The following is a 21,563-nucleotide window of genomic DNA, read 5'->3' as shown; positions in this document are numbered from 1 at the left end:
AAAACTGTCAACACATTTTATTACATGAAAAATTAAAGGGGAAGAATTCCCTCTTTTGGCCTCATGGGAGTAATATTCCTTCCATCAATGACTAAAAACCAGGAATAACTATAAGAAACAACCATTATCAGACACTGGCAGAAAATACAAGACTTTAATTCCTCCGAGAAGGCAACCAAGAGATGAGCCCTACCTTCATCCAGGATTTCTGCCAGTTGACAATTTCCAGACTCTGGAACACAGAAGAGGAATCCAAACAAAGCACACCAGTCTCTCCTAGTTAAAGAGACAGAATTTTGAGAAGGCCATGAGAGCTAGAATTTGCAGAGAAGGAAGAGATAAACAGAGAGTTCTAGGTGTCTGTGTGGGAGTTTGCTTGGATTTTTGACTGAACACAATATGTGCATGAAGAGAGTGAACTTTCACCAGGTTGGACAACTTCTGAGGAAAGAGCATTTATTTTTAATTTATTGGAATTGTAATACAAACAATTCTAAGCGCACACACAGAACCAGGAATAATTCATACTCCCTTCAGCCAGAATGAAGAGAACTCATTGAATATGCAAAAATCAGCTTTATATATACTAACCATGCACAGTTAGTAGTTGATATTAAAAACGGTAACATTTACAATAATAAAATCAACTCTATCAAATATGTGCAGGATCAAGGCACTGAAAACTATAAAACATTCCAGAGAGAAATTAAAGGTGACCTCAATAAGTGAAAAGATATACTATATTCAAAAAATGAAAAGATATATAAAAACAGAAAGATAAACACCCGATTCCCCTGTGGGGTCCCCACCCCAGCAGTGTGAACCTTCTCCCAAGGGGACCCTAATGTAGGGGCACGCAGCATTCCCAGACTGCGGAGTCCCATATGTGCCCCGGAGACAGCTGTAGCAAATGAGCTGCCCTCCCCCATCCTGACAGCTTGGGCCTCAAGGGTGGCCAGGGGCAGATTTAGCTGTCACAATTCTGCCAGTCCATGGCAGCTCCACATTGGAAGCAAAACAGATGGAGGTGAAAGTGGACGTGAGAGGGGCTGCAGCTTACCCCTTCCTCTTCACATGGGATGGAGGTGGGGGGGGTTCAGCCCTCCTCCTTGCCTCTCACCCACACAGGCCCCCACCTCTCCTTAAGTAAGCAGAAAAACATGCTATAAATTGAAATATATACTTAGATTGAATACGGCTAAAATAGTAATTTCCTCTAAATTGATCTATAGATTCAATGTGCTTCCAGTAAAAATTTCAGAAGCTTTGTTTTTTTGGTGGAAATTAATAAGGTGATTCTAAAATTTACATGAATATGCAAAGAAGTTGGAACAGCTAAAACTATTTTGAAAAAAAGTACTTGAAAAAGTCATACTAGCTGATTTTAAAACTTATTATGAAGCTGTAATAATTATTGTGTTAATGATTTAAGGATTGACATATAGATCAATGAAAAAGAACAGAATCCAGAATTAGACTCACTTATCTATAATAAATGAATTGTATGTAAATATTCTAAATAAGCTGTATGAAAACATCTATTAAAGTAAAAAATATACACACTTTCAACTCACCAATTCCATTGCTAGAAAACTACATTATAAAAAGCATCAATATGTTAGAATTTTGTAGAAAGATGTTTATATTGTCCCCAAACTAGAAAAAAAAAATTCCACTGATAGTGTCATGGTTGAATAAATTATATTGCATCCATGGAATGTGATAAATCCATTAACATAATGAATTCATTAGCATTTGATTTAGAGAGATTTCCATCATATATTGTTATTGGGAATATAAGATATATAGGAGGGTATATAAGATGATTTCACTTTTGGCAAGCTGACAGTGCCCCTCCTTAAAGCACCTCTATGTGCCTATGTTTACATATAATTACGTGAAGATGTAGAAACTTCTTAAAGCATGCTCACCAGGTTGTAAACCATGGTTACCTGGAAAAATCAGAGGATTAATTATAGGTGGAGATGGAGGGGGTAGAGTATAAGCCATTAAAAAGGTACCAATTTTACTTCCCCAGCAAATGGGTTATATTACTTATGTAAACTAAGTTTATGAGTGGCTATGTGCTCCTCTCTCTCTCTTTCTCTCTCTGTCCCTTTCTCTCTCTCTCTCTGTCTCTCTCTGTCTCTCTCTCTCTCTCTCTCTCTCTCTCACACACACACACACACCTATTTTAAAAGAAAAATGCCTAGATTTATAGATACTGACATATATGATTATTATCCTATCAAATGAAAATGACCCAGTTGTAGGCTAATGTGCGTATTATGATTCTCTTTTGTTAAGAAGCCACCAACCAACCCATGCACCCCTATATACAAATATATTAACTTGAATTTACACATATGAACAAGGAGAAAGAGGGTGTCACAATACTATGTTGTAAGCACTGCTGTGGAGTTGGGGTTAGGGAAGAAGCAAAAAGGGAGATGATTGCTTTATCCTTATACATCACTGTACTGGGTTATTTTACTTTTTATAACAAGTATATGTGATAAATGTGTTATAAGTGAAAAACATCTAATACATAATTTTTAATAGATTTTCAAATTCTTTTCTGAAGGACTGTAAGCACTTCTACTTTGGGATTCCCATTCTTCTATCTAATCTTCATGGTTACATACTAGAATTCTGAAGCCACTCTTGTGTTTCTAATCTTAGATTTTGGAATTCTACTTTATGTGTGCTATTATAGTGTTAATCTGATTCATATCATTTGCTCTGTCCTTCTTAGAAATCATAGCTACTTTCTTCTTAAGCCTCCCACTACAGTCCCAATGCCATTGTTCCCTCTGTTGTTCTCTGGATCTGTCTTCCCGGTGAGTTTCTCTATATTCTGTAAGTTTTTAAACATTTTTCCCTGCCTTTAAGATGAAGATAGTTTGCCAGAAAAATACATTTGTTGGTAGAATCTCTTTTCTTTAGGTGGTTAGTAAATGTTACCCCAGAATCTTCTATAATGTTTAAGTCTTAAAGTGAGAAGTCACTTACACCACAATTTCTTTTAAATTTAATGGTTACTGCTTTAGGTAATGCTGAAGGACACCGAGTATAGGAATTCTACTCTTAGGATTTTGAAATTGGGAAATTGAAAGACTGAGTTACTTGGAGGGCTAGGCAAAAAGGTAATGATGTACTAGAGGCCAAATTAGCCAATGTGGTTATATGGAAGCTAAAGTTCCAAGGTGTGGTAGAATTAGTAGTGTTTACTAATATCTCAGTGTCTTTTCCTTCCTGGACATGTGAGAGACTATATACATCTTCATTCTTTGTTATTAGGCAAGACCTTGTGACCAGTTCTGGCCAAAGTAATGTGTGCTGAAATGGTGTTACTTTTAAACCCAATCAGAAAATAGCTCCTGCATAATGTTACAGAGAATGTATTGAGATTTTGTTTAACCACAGATCAAAACTGCTTGGACAGCTGAATCTCCACATGGAAAGCAGTTATCAGAATCATTGAGTCACTGCCTGGAGAACAATAAAGGAGAAATTAACTTTGGTTGTGAAGGTATGAGCGGATCAGTATTACCGTAACACAGCATAGCCTAATGTGACTAACATGGTAGTAAAGACATCAGGACTAAGCTCTGATTTTTTATCTTGCCCAAATTCCTATTTAAGGAGTCTGGGAAATCATACCCTACTAACCATAATTCTCATCAGATGGGTTTTATTTAACTCTGTATACCGTGACTTATTTTCCAATCTGATTCTGGTATAACAAGGAAGAAAATCAAAATGTTTTACCCCAAAATATATTTCCTTAACATACCTTCAAATTGCCCTGCAAAGTCTCTTGTGGAAAAAATCCATATTCTATAGAGAATCCCCTTTCCCCTTTGTTTTCCTGCCTTTCTTTCCAGATCCAGGAGATAATCAACTAATAATCTAATAAAGGACTTACATCCCAAAAATACAGAAGGGACTCTTAAAACTAAAAGAGTTAGAAAAATGAACACCAACTCAATTAAAAATGGGCAAAAGATCTTAATGGAAATGTCACCAAAAATCATATAGAAATGTGTAAAAATAATATATTTTCATATGCTTAGCAAAATGTCATTAAGAAATTGCAAATTAAAACAACAGTGTGGTACCACTACACACCTATTAGAATGGTTAAAAATCCCAAATTGTCCATGTCTAGCTGGTCTAGCAATTATGCTCCTTGATGTTTACTCAAATGAGTTGAAAACTTATATTCATACAAAAAGCTGCACATAAATTGTTCTTGTCTGTTTTGGGCTGCTGTAATCAAATACCATAAACTGGTTAGCTTATGAACAGGAAAAATTCATTTCTCACAGTTCTTGAAGCTGGGAAGTTAAAGTCCAAGATCAGGGTGCCAGCAGATTTGGTGACTGGTGAAAGTCTGCTTTCTGGTTCACAGCATGTTCTAGCTGTGTTCTCACATGGTAGAAGGGGCAAACAAACTCTCTGGGGTCTCTTTTGTAAGGGCACTAATCCTATTCATCAGGGCTTCTTCATGAGCTACTCATATCTCAAAGGCTTCACCTCCTAATGCCATCATCTTGGAGGTTAGGATTTCAACATATCAGTGGGCAGCGGATGGGAGAGAGAAACATTTAGGCCATAGCATAAATGTTTACAGCAACTTTATAATTTCCAAACCTAGATATTGCTCATTAGGTAAATGGATAGACATATTGTGGTGCATTCATACAACAAAATATTATTTATTGATGAAAAGAACTAGCAAGCCACAAGAAGATACAAAGGAACCTTAAATACATATTAAGTAAACACAGCCAGTCTAAAAAGGCTGCATACTATGTATACTCTATGATTACAACTACATGACATTTTGGTTACAAATCTACTTGCAGTAGAAGATAATATAGTGGTTCAGAGGACAGGTTTTATGATCAGGCAAACCTGGGATGCAGTCTTAGCTTTTCCTTTTTTTTTTTTTGAGACAGAGTTTAGCTCTTGTCGTCCAGGCTGGAGTGCAGTGGCACAATCTCGGCTCACTGCAACATCCACCTCCCAAGTTTAAGCAATTCTCCTGCTTCAGCCTCTTTAGTAGCTGGGATTACAGGTGCCTGCCAGCACACCTGGCTAATTTTTTGAATTTTTAATAGAGACGGGGTTTCGCCATGTTGGGCAGACTGGTCTCCAACTCCTGATCTCAGGTGATCCGCCCGCCTTGGCCTCCCAAAGTGCTGGGATAACACGTGTGAGCCACTGTGCCCAGCCTTAGCTTTTCCTTCTATGAGTTGTGTGAGGCACTAGGTAACTTGCCTTGCTTCTGTAAGCCTCAGTTAATCCTTCTATAAGATGGGTATAAACATGCAGTTTCAGTTTCTTAGATTTGTTAGGAAAAGCTGGGATTAATGCATATAAAGTTTGTCTAGCTTAGGTCTTGTCAATATTGTAAATCTTCTTCCAAAATTCTAACTCTTAGTTTTGTCTATATTGCTTATATGTGTTATAATATTTATTATTTCTTTCCTTCTGCTAACTTTGGGTTTAGTTTGCTCTAAAGCGATTATAGTTCTTTGAGGTGTAATGTTAGGTTTTTGATTTGAGATCTTTTTTCTTTTTAATGTAGGATTTTTCTGCTACTAATTTTCCTCTTACTACAGCTTTGTTGCATCCGGTAAGTTTAGGCATGTTGTATTTTTAGTTTCATTTGTCTAAAATTATTTTCTAATTTTCTTTGAGATTTATTCTTTGACTTATTGGTTGTTTGAGTGTGTTGTTTAATTCCAAGCTATTTGTGAAACTTTCAGTTTTCCCTCCACTATTATTTCTAGTTTGATGGAACTAGATATAGTGGTCAGAAAAGATACCACTATTATTTCTAGTTTGATGGAACTAGATATAGTGGTCAGAAAAGATACTTGGTATGATTTCAGTCTTCCAAAATTTAAGATTTCTTTTGTGATTTAACATGTGGATTCTCCTGGGAAATGTTCTGTATGTGCTTAAAAAGAATGAGTATGCTGCTGCTGTTGTGTGCATAGTTCTGTATATCTGTTAGGTCTATTTGGTCTATGATGTTAACTTCACTATTTTCTAACTGATATTCTTTCTGGGTATCCTAGTCGTCATTGCTGGTGGAGTTACTGAAGTCCCCTACTATTATTATTTTGCTATTTGTCCCTTCAGAACTCCCAGTGTTTGCATTATGTATTTCGGTGCTGTAATGCTGTGTAAACTGACCTTTTGACCCTTATAAAAATATTTGTCTATTGTTTTTGACTTAAAGTCTATTTTGTGTCATGTAAGTATAGCCAACCTGCTTTTTTTTTGGTTTATGACTTGCATTGAATATATTTTTCCTTCTGTTCACTATGTGTGTCTTTAAGTCCAAAATGGGTTTTGTATAGGCAATGTATAGCTGAGTCTTCATTTATATTCATTTGGCCATTCTTTTGATTGAGCTTTGTACATTCACATTTCGAGTAATTATTGATAGGGAAGAATATACTATTGCCATTTTGTTAATACTTTTCTGAGTTGTAATTCTTTTCTCCTTTTCCTTTCTTGCTATTTTCTTTTTTCATTTAATTGATTGTTTTGTAGTGATATATTTTATTTCTCTTTTTCTTTTGTGTATTTTTTATAGGTACTTTCTTTGTGGTTAGTATAGGCTTACATAAAACATCTTATACTTATAAAATATTCTTTTCTTTCTTTTTACTCTTCCGATTCAGTAATTTCAAATAACCTGTCTTTATGCTGATAATTTCTTCTGCTGGAGCCTACCATTGGACTGGTGTAGTGATTTTTTTCAACTTTGTTATTGTATTCCTCAACTCCAAAATTTCTGTTTCATTCATTTTCTCTCTCTCTCAAAATTTATACCTCTTTGCAGATATTTTCATTTTGTTCATACATTGTTTACCTGATTTCATTCAATTGCCTGTGTTCTATTTAAGCTCACTGACCTTCTTTAATATGGTTATTTTGAATTCTTTGTCACATAATTTATAGATCTCTATTTCCCTATGGTCAGTTCTGGAGGTTAATTTAGTTACTTTATTTGGGCCACGTTTCCCTGTTTCTTCATACGCTTGCGGTTTTTTTTTTTTTTTTTTTTTTTTTGAGATAGAGTCTTGCTCTATTGCCCAGGCTGGAATGCTGTGGCGTGATTTTGGCTCACTGTACTCTCTGCCTCCCAGGTTCAAGCAATTCTCCTGCCTCAGCCTCCTGAGTAGCAGGGATTACAGGCACCTGCCAACACACCTGGCTAATTTTTGTATTTTTAGTAGAGACGGGGTTTCACCATATTGGCCAGGCTGGTCTCAAACTCTTGACCTCAAGTGATCTGCCCACCTCAGCCTCCCAAAGTGCTGGGATTACAGGCATGAGCCACTGTGCCTGGCTGCTTGTGGGTTTTTTTTTTTTTTCCCCCCGAGACTTGGGAATTTAAAAAAAAACAAGCTACTTTTCTTTACCTTTATTGAGTACCTTGAAGAGAAGGGGAAGATCTTCACGAATCAGCCTGGATCAGAATTCTGAGGGCCTCTCAAACTTTTTCTGGAGATGTGTCTTCTCTAGCCTTGTCCATATAATTTCCCAGTTAGAGAGGTCTGTGAATTTCTTTTTCAGGAGCTTGTAATCTCTTGCTGTCTCTGGTGCCTGTCTGTTGTACTGAAGGTTGTTGGTGCTGCAACAAGTTGCTAAACTCTTCTTTGCTCTCTGTAGCTCCCAGGCATCCAAAGTATGCTATTTCTTTCACCACTCAGAGCCAGGTGAGACAGAAACCAGTCCCTCAGGCAGCCCCCACACCCTCTGCAAGCTGGAACATTAGATGCACGTTGCACCGTACTCTTTCAAGCCAATAATTGAGCAGCATCTCCTGATAGCGCTGAGCTGTGCTGGCTTCTGACTGTGGTGCTGCAGATTTCTCATGCTTCAGCAAGGAAGCCATGAGTTCTTTTTTATTCTTGGAGCTCCTAGGTACCCAGAGTATGCAGGTTTCATCAGGACTGTCAGGCAAGAAAGAAACCAGTCCCCGATCAGCTTCTGAAAAGCTGGAACATTATATGCATGTTCCACTCCCATCTTCTCTTTCTCTTCTGAGGAAAAACCACAAATTGGGCATTTTCTCCCAACTGTGCTGGGCTAAGTTAAATTGGGTGAGGGGCAATTGCAGGTAGGAGGCAATGTCTTGACTTCATTTCAACGCAGCTGTTCTCAGCTTTGTGCTCACCTGGGGTATTGTTACTTCTTAACTAGTTCCTGGAGTTCCTGTAAAGACATTTTGGTCTGTACATTATGACTGGAGTGTCCTACTCCACCATCTTGCTAATAGCACTCTTCAATCTTTAAATAGAATTCAGTTTGTTGTATTTCTAGCATGTATAATATAATTTTCCCTTTTAAACTTTAAAAACATTTCTGGACATCACAGGATATATATAACAAGATTGCCTATGTTCATTCAGGACTGCATAATATATAGAAAATATTCCTATTCGTTATCTAACCTGTTGCAGTGTGGAGATAATCAAGGCAGGCATCTTAGTTTTACAGGTGCAAGAATCTCATGACTTCTCTAAGGTTGCATAGTAATAAGCAGAGCCAGGTCCAAGCCAGGAGTTTTGAGGTGTAGTCCGGTTCTCTTTCCATTACACTGAGCTAGCAGAAAAGCAAGAATAAAAATTATTACTTTTTAATGTTAAAAAATGTTCATGAGAGAAAGAATAAGGCAAAATAATTTGTACATATATTGGACTTGAATATAAAGATCTCTTTTTTTTTTTTTTTTTTTTTTTTTTGAGATGGAGGTCTTGTTCTGTCACCTAGGCTGGAGTGCAGTGGCACAATCACAGCTCACTGCAGCCTCGACCTCTTAGGCTCAAGGGATCCCACATCAGTCTCCCACTTAGCTGAGACTAAAGGCATGTGACACCAGGCCTGGGTAATTCTTTGTAACAGGAATTATGCACATTTTGTGCTTCTAAAACTAGATTTCTCATCATTATATGAGCTGTATAATCTTGTGCAAGTCCTGTACCTTTTGGGGCTAAAGTTTCCAAGTCTTAAGAGTACCTAGATGGTTCCTCAGGTCCCTTGAAGCTTTCCCAATCTCTGACTTTAGTACACACATTATATTTCTGGGAATAAGGAGGAAGAGGAAGAGGAGAAGGAGGAAAATGAAGGAATGAAGAGGGAGGAGGAGGAGGAGAAGGAAGAAGAGGAGAAAGTAGTCTCCAAAGAAAAAATGTTCAGATCATTTTTCCTTCAGCCTGATTAAGAATGAGGATGGGCTCTGAGGTCCACTTAGTGCTTGAAACATCTTGTGTATGTACTTGCATAGATGAACAGTCAGATTTACTTGCCAAGTGACATCTAAATAGGATAAAATAGAGCTCAAGCTCATTCAGGAGAGGAAAATTGCTAAAATATGGCTATAGTATTACTAGCCATTTTATTATTACTTTCTGTTCTTTGATATAAATTTTTATTCAATGTTTCAAGCAGTAAATATCTATTTATGGTTAAAAACAAAACCCAAGTTTGATGTAATAAAATATTAGCTTGATAATGCAAACAGATTTAAAAAATTAAAATACTTTTGGTGTGGTACCTAATTTTTCACTAACACATATGTATTATATCTTATGTGGTCCTCACTGTCCTAGCAGTCAGTGACATTAAAGAAATGGAGGCTCCGACAAGTTATATAGTGTGTCCAGGGCCATGCAGACAACAGTGGAGTGGAACTCAGGTTTTTCAGAGAAGCAGCCAAATCAAACTTGTAAGAGAATTTTTGTTTTCATAGTATATAGAAGTAGCATTCTACTATATAACATGTTCTCAGCCTCAACAGTATTTATAGGGTAGTTATATAGTAAAATGAAATGCCAAATTTTATGAAATGGCTAATATTTACTGCTCCATATTTCTCTTCCATGATGCTACTAATGAACATTATACTAGAATGCCTTAATGTAGATTTTTGGTTAGTTTCATTTCATTGCTAGTTTTGGAAGTCCTAGCTTTTAAAATTTTACTAACCTTCTAATTTTACTTCTGATGAGAACCGGAATGAGAATGATCATTTTTATTGCCCCAAATCCACAATTTAAATCTGAGTTGCTGACAACCATCTTTTAATTTGCTGCTGAATTGTTTTATATCACCTTGCAAATTTGGCTGTACATTTGGCTTTTCACTGTGACCTTCAATTCTCCTTGTATAATTCCTTGCACAGTATAGGTTATAAATCATAATTTATGGGTCAAACTTACATCCTCTTTTATATTCTTAGAGATTCAAATTAACTGCAACATGGGGCTTTTATGCAAGTTTCTTTGTGGTTTTGAAAATAGCTGGTTCTCTAAACGAGCAGTTCAAAACACCCAAGTAAAAATAATTATGGGTTTACTTTTTTTAAATAACACAATTCAACTTAAAAATACTTATTGCTCACTTTTTGATTATGAGATATATAAGGAAGCCATTCTCGTCCTTTCAGAATTGCTTTATTAGAGAGTATAAGATAAGCCATTTATGATCAGAGTATAAGACCATGAGTGCCAGGAAAGGGGTTTGGAGCGTGGCAGGGGTCGGAAGAGAGAAAGCAGCACATGCGGAGGAGGTTCGGAGGTCTTCATGGGGAGGATTCAAAAGAAGGAGCAGGGAAAGGGAGAAATGCTTAGCAGGGGATGCAGTAAGCAGAGACACTACAGCTTAGGGCTTTTGACCATGTAATATAGTAAAGGGGCATCAACCCTGAGTTATTATTTGGGTCATATATGACATGAGAGTATAGGGATGGTAGAAGTAGCTGGACTTCATGTCTATGAGGCTTAGCATCCTCTGACAGACTTGGAGTAACTCCTTGCTAACTAGTGAAAATACAATATTCTTCAAGATCTAAAGAGGGAAAAGGGGCTGGATGTGGTGGCTCACGCGTGTACTTCCAGCACTTTGGGAGGCCAAGGCAGGAAGATTACATGAGGCTAGGAGTTCAAGATCAGCCTGGAAAACATAGGGAGACCCCATCTCCACACACACAAAAATAATAATATCCAGGTATGGTGGCACATGCTTGTGGTCCTAGCTACTTGGGAGGCTGAGGCAAGAGGAGCATCTGAGCTCAGGAGGTTGGGGCTACAATGAACTGTGATCGCACCACTGCACTCCAGCCTGGGTGACAGAGCAAGATCCTGTCTCAAACAAAATCCAACAAACAAAAACTAACCACAAAAAAACATGAAAACAACAACATAAATAAACAGGAAAAATGATCTCTAACAGTATGCTTTTTAATGACCAAAATAATACACATTCATTGTTTAAAAAGACAATTTAGAATCAGGAACTAAAGTATTTTCACTTTTTTGGTACTATTCTCTTTTGGTGAAGAGGGCAGCTGAGGTGGGACCAGATAGCATCTATTCAGGTTACTCAAATATTGCAGTCTTCTTTGATTGAGATCCTCCATTCCAGTTACCACGTGTAGTGAACAAAGAATGAATACTGAAATCTGGTAGATCTGGATGTAAATCCACTTACTAGCTACATGAACATGGGTATAAATTTCATGAGGATTTTGTTTCATTTGTTGCTATTTTCCCAGTAACTAGAACAGTGCCTGGAACTTAACAAGTACTTCATAAATATTTGTTGAGTGAATTAATGGTGCTTTATGAACCTTAGTTTTATTATTAATAAGGTAGGAAATGTCTCCAATTCAAAGATTTGTATTGAGGAACTAAACAAGAAAATTATTGGGGGAAGCATCCAACACAGTTCATTTCACATACCAGGTTTCTAAAGACATGACTTTCTTTCCATCCTCAGATAAATATTACATTTAACTATGTATTTCAGTAATCAACTGCTTTTTTGTTTTTATGATTATTCTGTTAGTCTGGGTTATTTATAAAGAAAAGGAGTTTACTTTGGTTCATTGTTCTGCAGGCTGTACAGGAAGCATGGCACTAGCATCTGCTCCTGGTGAGGGCCTCAGGAAGCTTCCAGTCATGGCAGAAGGCGAGTGGGAGCAGGCGTATCACATGGTGACAGTGGGAGCAACAGAGGGACAAGGAGGAGCGAAAGAGAGAGCAGGGGGAGCCAGGCTCCTTGACCAACCAGCTCTCACACGAACTAACAGGGTGAGACAGAACTCATTACCATGGGGAGGGCACCAAGCCATTTGTGAGGGATCTACTCCCATGACCCAAACACCCCCCACCAGGCTCCACCTACAGCATTGGGGATCACATTTCAACATGAGATTTGGGGGAGACACATATCCAAACCATAACAACTATATATTGGCTTTTAAAAAATATGTGCTTTAGTATCTATGTATCTAAGAACATGACACTTTTACAATATGGCTTGGGAAAACAAACCAATATTGGCTTTGATGCTTTTTGCTAGCTCAGCTGAATTCTGCCCTATGTGAAATGGAGACAGGGCACAGAATGAATGGTGGGATGATGTGGTGACACACTCCTCGGTGTTCCTCGAGGAACACTAATGGGTTCACCTGTTTTCAATGACTTGACCAACAAATTCAGTTTACAAAGTGAAAACAGAAGAGTTGAAGAGGACCTTGTCCATAGATGTAGCTCAAGTTAGAAATCTAAGTCACATGAAGGCTAGCTTCCTTTATTCAACAATAGGTAAATTTCCTATACTGATAAATCCATAGAATTTTATAAAAATTCAATCCAGGCCAGAATGATTGCTCATGCCTATAATCCCAGTGCTTTGAGAAGGCTGAGAAGGGAGAATCACTTGAGGCCAGGAATTTGAGACCAGTCTGGGCAACATAGGTGAGAGATTTTCTCTACCAAAAAAAAAAAAAAAAAAAAAAGGAAGAAAAGAAAGAAGGAAATGAAAGAAAGAAAGGAAGGAAGAAAGGAAAGAAAGAAAGAAAGAAAGAAAGAAAGGAATTAGCTGGGCATGGTGGCATATACCTGTAGTCCTACCTACTTGGGAGGCTGAGACAGGACAATCGCTTGAGCCGAGGAATTTGAAGCTGCAGTAAGCTATGATCATGCTACTACACTCCAGCCTAAGTGACAAAGTGATGCCCTGTCTCTATATTTAAAAAATTCAATCCAATAAAATGTGTGCCAAGAACTATGCTAGATGCTAGGGATACAAAGTTGAATAAGAAATTGCGTTTCTTATTTCATTTCAGAAATTCATCTGTTTTTAGATTCGGAATAGGATTTGCAAGTGACAAAGAAGATAGTGCACTGCCTTGTTCAGGTCACTTGGCTTTGAGTCTAGCTTAGACATGACATGCAAAGTGGTTACTCTTAGACTCATAACTAAATAAGCCTTTAAGTACTAGAGGCTGGCTCAACCTCAAAAAATAAAATCTCGGCCAAAAAAACTATTTGACCCAGCAATCCCATTACTGGGTATATATCCAAAGGCTTATAAATCGTTCTACTATAAAGATACATGCACACATATGTTTTATGTTTATTGCAGCACTATTTACAATAGCAAAGACTTGGAACCAACCCGAATACCCATCAATGATAGACTGGATAAGGAAAATGTGGCACATATACACCATGGAATACTATGCAGCCATAAAAAAGAATGAGATAATGGCCTTTGCAGGGATATGGATGAAGCTGGAAGCCATCATTCTCAGCAAACTAACACAGGAGCAGAAAACCAAAAACTGCATGTTCTCACTAATAAGTGAGAGTTGAACAATGAGAACAGGTGGACATAGGGAGGGGAACATCACAAACTGGGGCCTGTCGGGGGGTGGGGGCAAGGGATGGGAGAGCATTATGACAAATGCCTAATGCATACAGGGCTAAAAACCTAGGTGACAGGTTGATAGGTGCAGCAAACCACTGTGGCACATGTATACCTATGGAATAAGCCTGCACATTCTGCACTTGTATCCCAGACTTATATTAAAAAAACAAAAACAGACACAAAAATGGCAATGACCAATAAAAGCATTTCTTCTTTGAAAAAATAAATAAAATCTCCAACCACTGTGATATCTTAGATCAGGCGTCCCCAAACTACAGCCCGCAGGCTACATGTGGCCCCCTGAGGCCATTTATCCGGCCCCCCGCCACACTTCAGGAAGGGGCACTTCTTTCATTGGTGGTCAGTGAGAGGAGCACAGTATGTGGTGGCCCTCCAACGGTCTGAGGGACAGTGAACTGACCCCCTGTGTAAAAAGTTTGGGGACGCCTGTCTTAGCCAGTATAACCTCTGACCCTAGAGAAAGGGAAAAGTCCTGCCTCATGGTCATTGCAAGACCTAACTCTATTCCCATTCAGAGATCATTGGTAGGATTGTGTCCTTTCTTCTCAGAAATTGACAGGGGGAAACATCCATTCCTTTTAGGAGTAAGTCCACATCAGTCAGAGCTTTTAGACAGTCCAGATAGATCATTGATGGTACCTTTCCTAAAGTCTGGCTTTAAAGTTTTACAGTTCTTTTCAGCCGGGCGCGGTGGCTCAAGCCTGTAATCCCAGCACTTTGGGAGGCCGAGGTGGGTGGATCACGAGGTCAAGAGATCGAGACCATCCTGGTCAACATAGTGAAACCCCGTCTCTACTAAAAATACAAAAAATTAGCTGGGCATGGTGGCACGTGCCTGTAATCCCAGCTACTCAGGAGGCTGAGGCAGGAGAATTGCCTGAACCCAGGAGGCGGAGGTTGCAGTAAGCCGAGATCGTGCCATTGCACTCCAGCCTGGGTAATAAGAGCGAAACTCTTGTCTCAAAAGAAAAAAAATGATTAAAAAAAAAATTCTTCCAAAATTTTACAGTACTTTTCAAAAACAGTACATGGTAGGGCTAAACTTAGTTTAAAATTTTCTTCTACTTACAAGGGCAAAGACCCAATACATTATGGAACAGAACACTGAACATCTCAACTAGAAATGTGTGCATTGTAGTTAACAATGACCAGGCACAGTTTTCCACCAAATAGGTGAGAATTTCTTCAGCCAGGTGATTTTCACTAAACAAAAGAAATCTGATTTATTGATATTACCACTGCTAAGGACAAAAAAACCTTTCCCTTTTAAATGACACTCACGCCCATGTAAGTTTCCCCATCACCTGCTGCAGGGACTGGGGAAGCCTCATGTCATGAGTATCTGTGATTTGTCAGTGACTGCACATCTGTGACGGTGTAGACCTGAGTACATTTTGGTATCTTCTTTCTCTCTTAGTCTGTTAATAAGTGTCTATCTACTAAATGCTTATGGGAAACAATGCTGCTTTTTGTATTTGCTGCTTTTAATTTCATTTTTAATCTCTGCTTTTATTCTTTGATTTATAATTCTTGGAGAATAATCATAAATGTATGGTCTAGTATGTTCTTTTGCATATACCCTGTATAGATCTGCTTGTGAGAACATATGAAGATTTTATCAGGTTCTGCAAGTGACATCAGAGAACATTCATGGAAGCTAGCATGCCAGTAGTATTAATCCAAATTCTTATTTATAACACTAGAAAAAAAAACTGAGAGGATTAAAACATTGTCAGCTTTTGTCAGTACAGAGTAAAATAATAACACACTGATTGGCTGATAAAATTGATTGACAAATTACAATGTGATGAAAGGAGAAACAGTCAGTATAGTTAAGTCAGTGATGCTGGGAATCATTGGATCAATGACTGTGGGTGTACACTTGCAAACCAAGTTTACCTGTGAATAGCTAAGGAGGCTGGGGAGTGAAGTCATCTGAACAGTCAGGAAAGCTTCTTGGAGACTGAAGGATATAATACAAAGGAACCAAGTGTGGTCCTGTCTTCCACTCCCATGATTTACCATGAGATGTGAATGTGAAGAGGCTCAGCTGAATGACGTGAATTGATTTGTCATTAGTTACGAAAATTGGAAAACAAATACCAACATCTTTGCTGGGTTCAGAGATTTTGTGAGCAAAAATATATATGCAACCAAGGTTTAGTTATATAATTTATAAAAACCACAAATCAGCTTTTACTCTCTCCTGCTGGAAAATGGGGTGGTGTCAAGCTTACAGGAGCTAAGGGAACATGTCGTGGTGGTCATTCCTGTTCAGATGGAGATGCTGAGAAATGGTTTTCTGCAAGTCTCATGTAAATAACCATTTACTACAGGGAATTTCACTTCAAAGGCAATTATCTTATTTATCTTATTTTTGAATACATCATTAATTACAAAATAAGTCTAGAAAAATTAAACCTTTGTCTAATTTTCTTTTGTTAGACTGTAAGGCTAATGATGTACTTTTTAAAAAGAGAGATGGTCTTGCTCTGTGGCCCAGGCTGGTATGGTATGTATCATGACTATAGGCACTTGCCACCACATCCAGCTAATTTTGATGATTTTTGTAAAGATGGGATAGCCATGTTGCCCAGGCTGGTCTTTAATTCCTGAAATAAGCAATCCTCCTGCCTCAGCATCCCAAACTGCTGGGATTAGAGGTATGAGCCACCGTGCCTGGCCTAATGATATACTCTTAATAGCTATGCTCCAGAAACTCCCAGAGGCCTGATAGGAGAATAGAAGCCAGTTTTCCCCTCCTCTAAGCCTCTGTGCTCAAGATTCCTTGATCTGTGGCACAATGCTAGCAGCTGTATTACAAAGGATATAGGCAAGGGGGAATTCATACTGGGCTCTGGGTACCAGAGAGAATGGAGGAGAGGGCCTGGCAAGAGGAAAAACATGGGCAGAATAGAATGTACAGCTACAGAATGGGTAACGTTATGTACTCAAGATTAATGAATGGAGCCATCTCTTGCCAGAGTTGGGAGAGACAAAGAAGAGACAACTCACTGCTGCTGGGAAGGAATGGCCAGGCATGGGCTGTCTATGCACATCAGCAATGTGACTCAGAAGGAAAGCTATATCCACTTTTATATTTTGATGTTGTGTGCCTGGCTGGTTCAACCTCAGCTTTATGTCCATTTGTTGATAAAACCATGAGAAAAGTCTTAAAAGCATGCAGTGGATGTTAGTGTACTCACTTCTAAAATTCTAGAGTCCAGCGACCAAAGCTGCTCTGTTCCTGCTTCCTGGGGTGGGGGTGGGGCAGGGGGATAAGGGAACACGACATATTTATAATGATTGTGTACAATGCCTGGTGGGTTATTAGCTTTCAGTAATCCGTTTCATAATATTTGTGTAAAACCATGGGATGGGAGAAATAGTGTTAAGTTTTAGTGATGTATTTCCTTCCCATGTGGAAAGTGCTGGTTGCTAGGGAAATTGTTAGCAAAAGTAATTTAAATGTCAAAATTCAACGTGTTTATTTGAAATTTAATGTACCTGACTTGAAGCCATAATTATTAGACACCTTTTCTCCAAGTTAAGACATTTATTTACCTGAGAACCTATGTTTAACAGCCTTTCCTAGAAAATTAATTAGAAACAAACTACTTCCTTCTTAGTATTAATGGTTTAATAAGCTATTTTAAAACTATAATCATTCATAGTTCAATAAGTTTAAAATTTATTTGTTGGTGCAGGCATTTTCTTACAGATTAGACTGTTCTCTGCCTTTTTTATTGTACACTGGGCTTTGCTTCTGTTCTTTCACTATTCTTGTCTACATTTTAGATATCAGGACAATACCTGTAGCTTTTGATAGCACCTGTATAGGAACTAAGGGCCCCTTAGCAGTAAAAAGCCATCAACAAATTATAATTTGTTAAAAAATATCTTTTAGTTTCTACTGTGTGAAGATAAGTGATGGTGCAGAAGTACTGATTTCATTCATTTGTATCCAGCTAAAATTCTAATATAATACTAATAGCAGCAGTGACGATGGTACTTTATGAAGTGCTAAGTGCCAGGTAGCATGCAGGTGTTGTGCTAACCAATAACTTGGATTGTCTCATTTAATCCTCACAGCCACCTCATGAGGCAGACCTTATTGTTCCCATTTATGGTTCAGGAAACTGAAGTTCAGATAGTTAACCGCCTGAGATTTCACAGTTACTAAATGAAAGAGTTGAGATTCTAACCTTAAGTTTAACTACTTGTTTTAGTTGGCTGAGGGTGCCATAACAAAGTACTGAAAACTGGTTCTTGAACAATAGAAACTTATTTCCTTGCAGTCCTAGAGACAAGAAGTTCAAGATGAAAGTATCAGCAGGGTGAGTTTCTTCTGAGGCCTCTCTCCTTAGCTTGTACATGGCCGTCTTCTCCCTGTGTCTTCACATGAGCTTTCTTTTGTGCCTGCATGTGTCCTGATCTGCTCTTCTTATGATGACACCACTCATTTTGGATCAGGGCCCACCCTAGTGAACTCATTTAACCTTAATGACCTCTTTAAAGAATTTATTGCCAAACACAGTCACATTCTGCAGTACAGAGGGTTAGGGCTTCAACATATGAATCTGGGGCAAGCACAGTTCAACCCATAAAAGTCCCTAAACCATGAAGTATATGTATTATATACAGCAAGAGGGACTATCAAGTCAGCTAGACATTTCCACTCTGGTATAAATTAGTTTTTCCCCAACTAATTTCCTGCAAGATTTTGATGGTGAAACTGATGGAGAAGGTTGGGGGCTCTGGGTCCTTTAGGGAATGAAGAAAAGCCACCAAAAGTGGGAACAAGGAAGGAAGCTAGAAGGACAGCATCTCCTAATTTGCTGTTTTGGGTAGGACCAAACTTCTGGAAGTAAATTAAACACAGCATCATTTTCTACTTTTGCTTCTATGTTTCATCTTTCTAGCTTCTCATTTTTGTTCTGAAAGCATCATTTCTCTCCAACCAAGCCAGCAGGCTCCTCAGCTCTTAGAAAAGTTCCTGAAATAATCTTATTGTCACTTCTGAAATAGGACCTAAAAAATAAAAGAAAGTAATAATCTGCTAGATTCTTTATCATTTAAAAATGTTATTAAAAATTATAGACCTCTGTTAATACAGATTGGAATCCAGAAATTGTTAGCAGGTATCTGGAATGTTTAATAAGAATTCACAGGAAGGCAGTCAACATCAGGCATGGTTTTTCCTGGTGAACTCTCAATTTCCAGCATAGCTGTTTCATCTAAAGGAGTGGTCAGAAAGTAAACCAGAGCACTACTCACATTCTGCCTTCCAAGAGTTCTTATTTCTATAATCTCTTGGGAGCCAAAGCTAATGTAGAAAGCAGGGCCTTCCTTCTACCCTCATCCATCAAGAGTCAGATTCTCCCATTACTTTTTCTATTCCTATGCCAATGAGTTTGTCCATGGGCATACTGCTGAATCTGCCACTTGTCTAGAGGCAAAATTAACTACTACTTTTGGACACTCAGCTCAATGTTAAATATCCTGCTTGACAGCCTGTTAAGTGCCTTCTGGGTCAGGAAAGGCTAATACATTTCAGTTTGCACACCAACTCCAAATGATTGATGAGTAGTGACTGTCTGGACAAGGGCAGTGTTGAGAAGGTTGTGAGGTCACTTTTTTAAAAAAGAAAAAAAACGGCATAATCAATTAGTGAGGTCTACCCTGGGAGAGGGACTAGTGGCACAAATATAAATGATCTTTCATCAGTAATAAATTCAAAGCTACAATTTATAGTGAGCTTACTTTGTGCCAGGTGCTGGGCTAAGGCTGGTACATGCATTATTTCAGCGAATGTTCACAACTCTCCAGGATAAGTGTTATATATCTCCATTGCAGGGATAAAGAAACTTATAAGGATAAAGAAACTTGGGCACAGTGGGTTTAAATAACCACCCCAAGGTCATACATCTAGTAAGATCCAGAGCAAGGCAGTCGTAATATAGATTCTTGGAAAAAATGCACTGAGTATGTGAATTAGGATTTGAGCTGAGGTTGCCACAGGCAAAGCTGCAGTGCTAGTATCAGTGTGAGACTGCAGGGTATCACCAAGGACCCAGGAGGGGCACTTCCTTAGGTGTGCCCTCATTACAGTCTTCCTGTCTTGGAGTTGGCCAGCTTGTCTTCTCATAATTGAGTCCACAAATACTTAGTGAGCATCTACACCGTGCCAAGCATCTGGGAATGCAGGGAGCACAATAGGGTTCCCTGTCCTTCAAAAGCTTATGCTCAAGTTGAGAGAGGCAGACAATAAACCCAAAACCAAATAAGATCACTTCAGGCCTCGATAAATGCTGCAGAGTTGCTTAAAGAGGGTTACTGGATGGGACCGTGTGGGAAGAACTACTTTAGCCAGGGATGAAGATCTCTCTGAGAAAGGGATCAGAAAGGTGAGAAGGAGGCAGTGTGGGGAAAATAGGGGACAGACAGAAAGAGGAGCAAATGCAAAGACCCTGACACGTTAGGACCTTGTCATGTTTGCAGGGAAAGGGTGGGTTATTGGCCATTCCCTCATCGTTATGTGAAGACTAAAAAGCATGGCCATGCTTCAGTGGCTGGCTGAATTTCAGTTCCCCTGCACAAACTACTTGGTGGGGAAAATAGAAGAAAGTGATCCTCCTGTTTTTCTTTTCTCTCTTCTGCCCTCTAAATGTCTGTATCAGTAAGTCAGTAAGGAGTTACACACATGCCCAAACCTTCAGCATTTGAGGAATTAATTTGCTTAGAGAAGAATATGAACTTACAGGATGTCTTATAGAGAAAGTCTATTGATAATATATATAATAGTCACACATCAAACCAACTAGTATTAGGGAGAATCCCTTCACTAACATAATCTAGAGAGTTTATTTTGAATAAACAAATAATAATTGAATAATCTAGAGAGTTTATTTATTTTGAATAGACTAGAAAACTCAAGAAAAAGAAAAACCATTTTCATGAGTTTGGATACAATTGTCATATATTTCCTGCAGAGTGGACTCTCCTTGTTGTAATCACATGATCCTTTGGGACAGCTGTTGTGGAGAGGACACCTCAGAATACAGCGTATTATGCCATGACCCTTTTTTTTTTCTTGGAGCTTTTTCTGACATTGATTTGAGATTGATTTATATTAGTTTATGTAATACTTTACATAAAAATGTATATGCATTTCATGGTCATTACAGTATAAGTAGGACAAATATTAGCTAAAAGCCTGAATTAACCTCTGCAAAGTTGCCCAACAAAGCTTCCTCCTGAGACGAAACCTCTGGCATTGCTGTCTCACCTATCTATAATTATTTAATAAATACTTATCAAGCCCCCCAACTGTGTATCCAGAAAGTGTTAAATTCTATGAGCGGTAAATCAAAAGCAGAGAAACCATTGTTCCTACCCTTGAGAAACTCGTATTTTGTTGGGGATAAATATTTGAAAGAGCTAAGGAACAAAGCTAGAGTGATTCAGAAAAAAAATAATAGGTAACTAAATTGCACAGAGCACTGCAGATCATCTTCATATGCCTTTCTTTGTTTCACTCACAGATTGGTCTTCTGAGACAGTTATTGATATTATCCCCATTTCCCAGATGAAGAAACTGAAGCTTAGTGACGTAACATACACAAGACAACTTGTAAAGGTCAGGAGCAGGCACTGTAGTAGTTAAGAGCAAGGACTCTGGGGTCAGACAGAGTTAGTTTTACAAACTTGGGCAAGTTTTTTACCCTCGTTCAGCCTCAGTTTCCCCATGTTAAAGGATAATAATGGTATTCACTTTCTCCAGCTGTTGTATTGAA

At 38.3% G+C, this 21,563-nt stretch overlaps 1 protein-coding gene across 11 annotated transcripts in view; it reads right to left on the bottom strand.

The window, feature by feature from the left end:
* Positions 1–21,563, bottom strand: part of TRIM9 (tripartite motif containing 9) — a 260,580-nt gene that overhangs the window by 131,451 nt on the left and 107,566 nt on the right. For 10 of the 11 annotated variants that reach the window (XM_010341083.3, XM_074393934.1, XM_074393937.1 and 7 more), the window contains exons 3-5: positions 8,484–8,634; positions 7,449–8,244; positions 194–276 (exon numbers count right to left, since the gene is read on the bottom strand). The gene's annotated coding sequence lies outside the window, so the exon portion shown is untranslated. Of the gene's footprint in view, positions 1–193; positions 277–7,448; positions 8,635–21,563 lie in introns of all 11 variants that reach the window. The other variant, XM_010341082.3, reaches the window with a different exon arrangement.

Source organism: Saimiri boliviensis, chromosome 2, assembly GCF_048565385.1.
Source record: "Saimiri boliviensis isolate mSaiBol1 chromosome 2, mSaiBol1.pri, whole genome shotgun sequence".
In the NCBI taxonomy this organism is placed as follows: Eukaryota; Metazoa; Chordata; class Mammalia; order Primates; family Cebidae; genus Saimiri; species Saimiri boliviensis.
The sequence above is the reverse complement of the archived record's forward strand: the minus strand, read 5'-3'. Positions and strand labels throughout refer to the sequence as shown.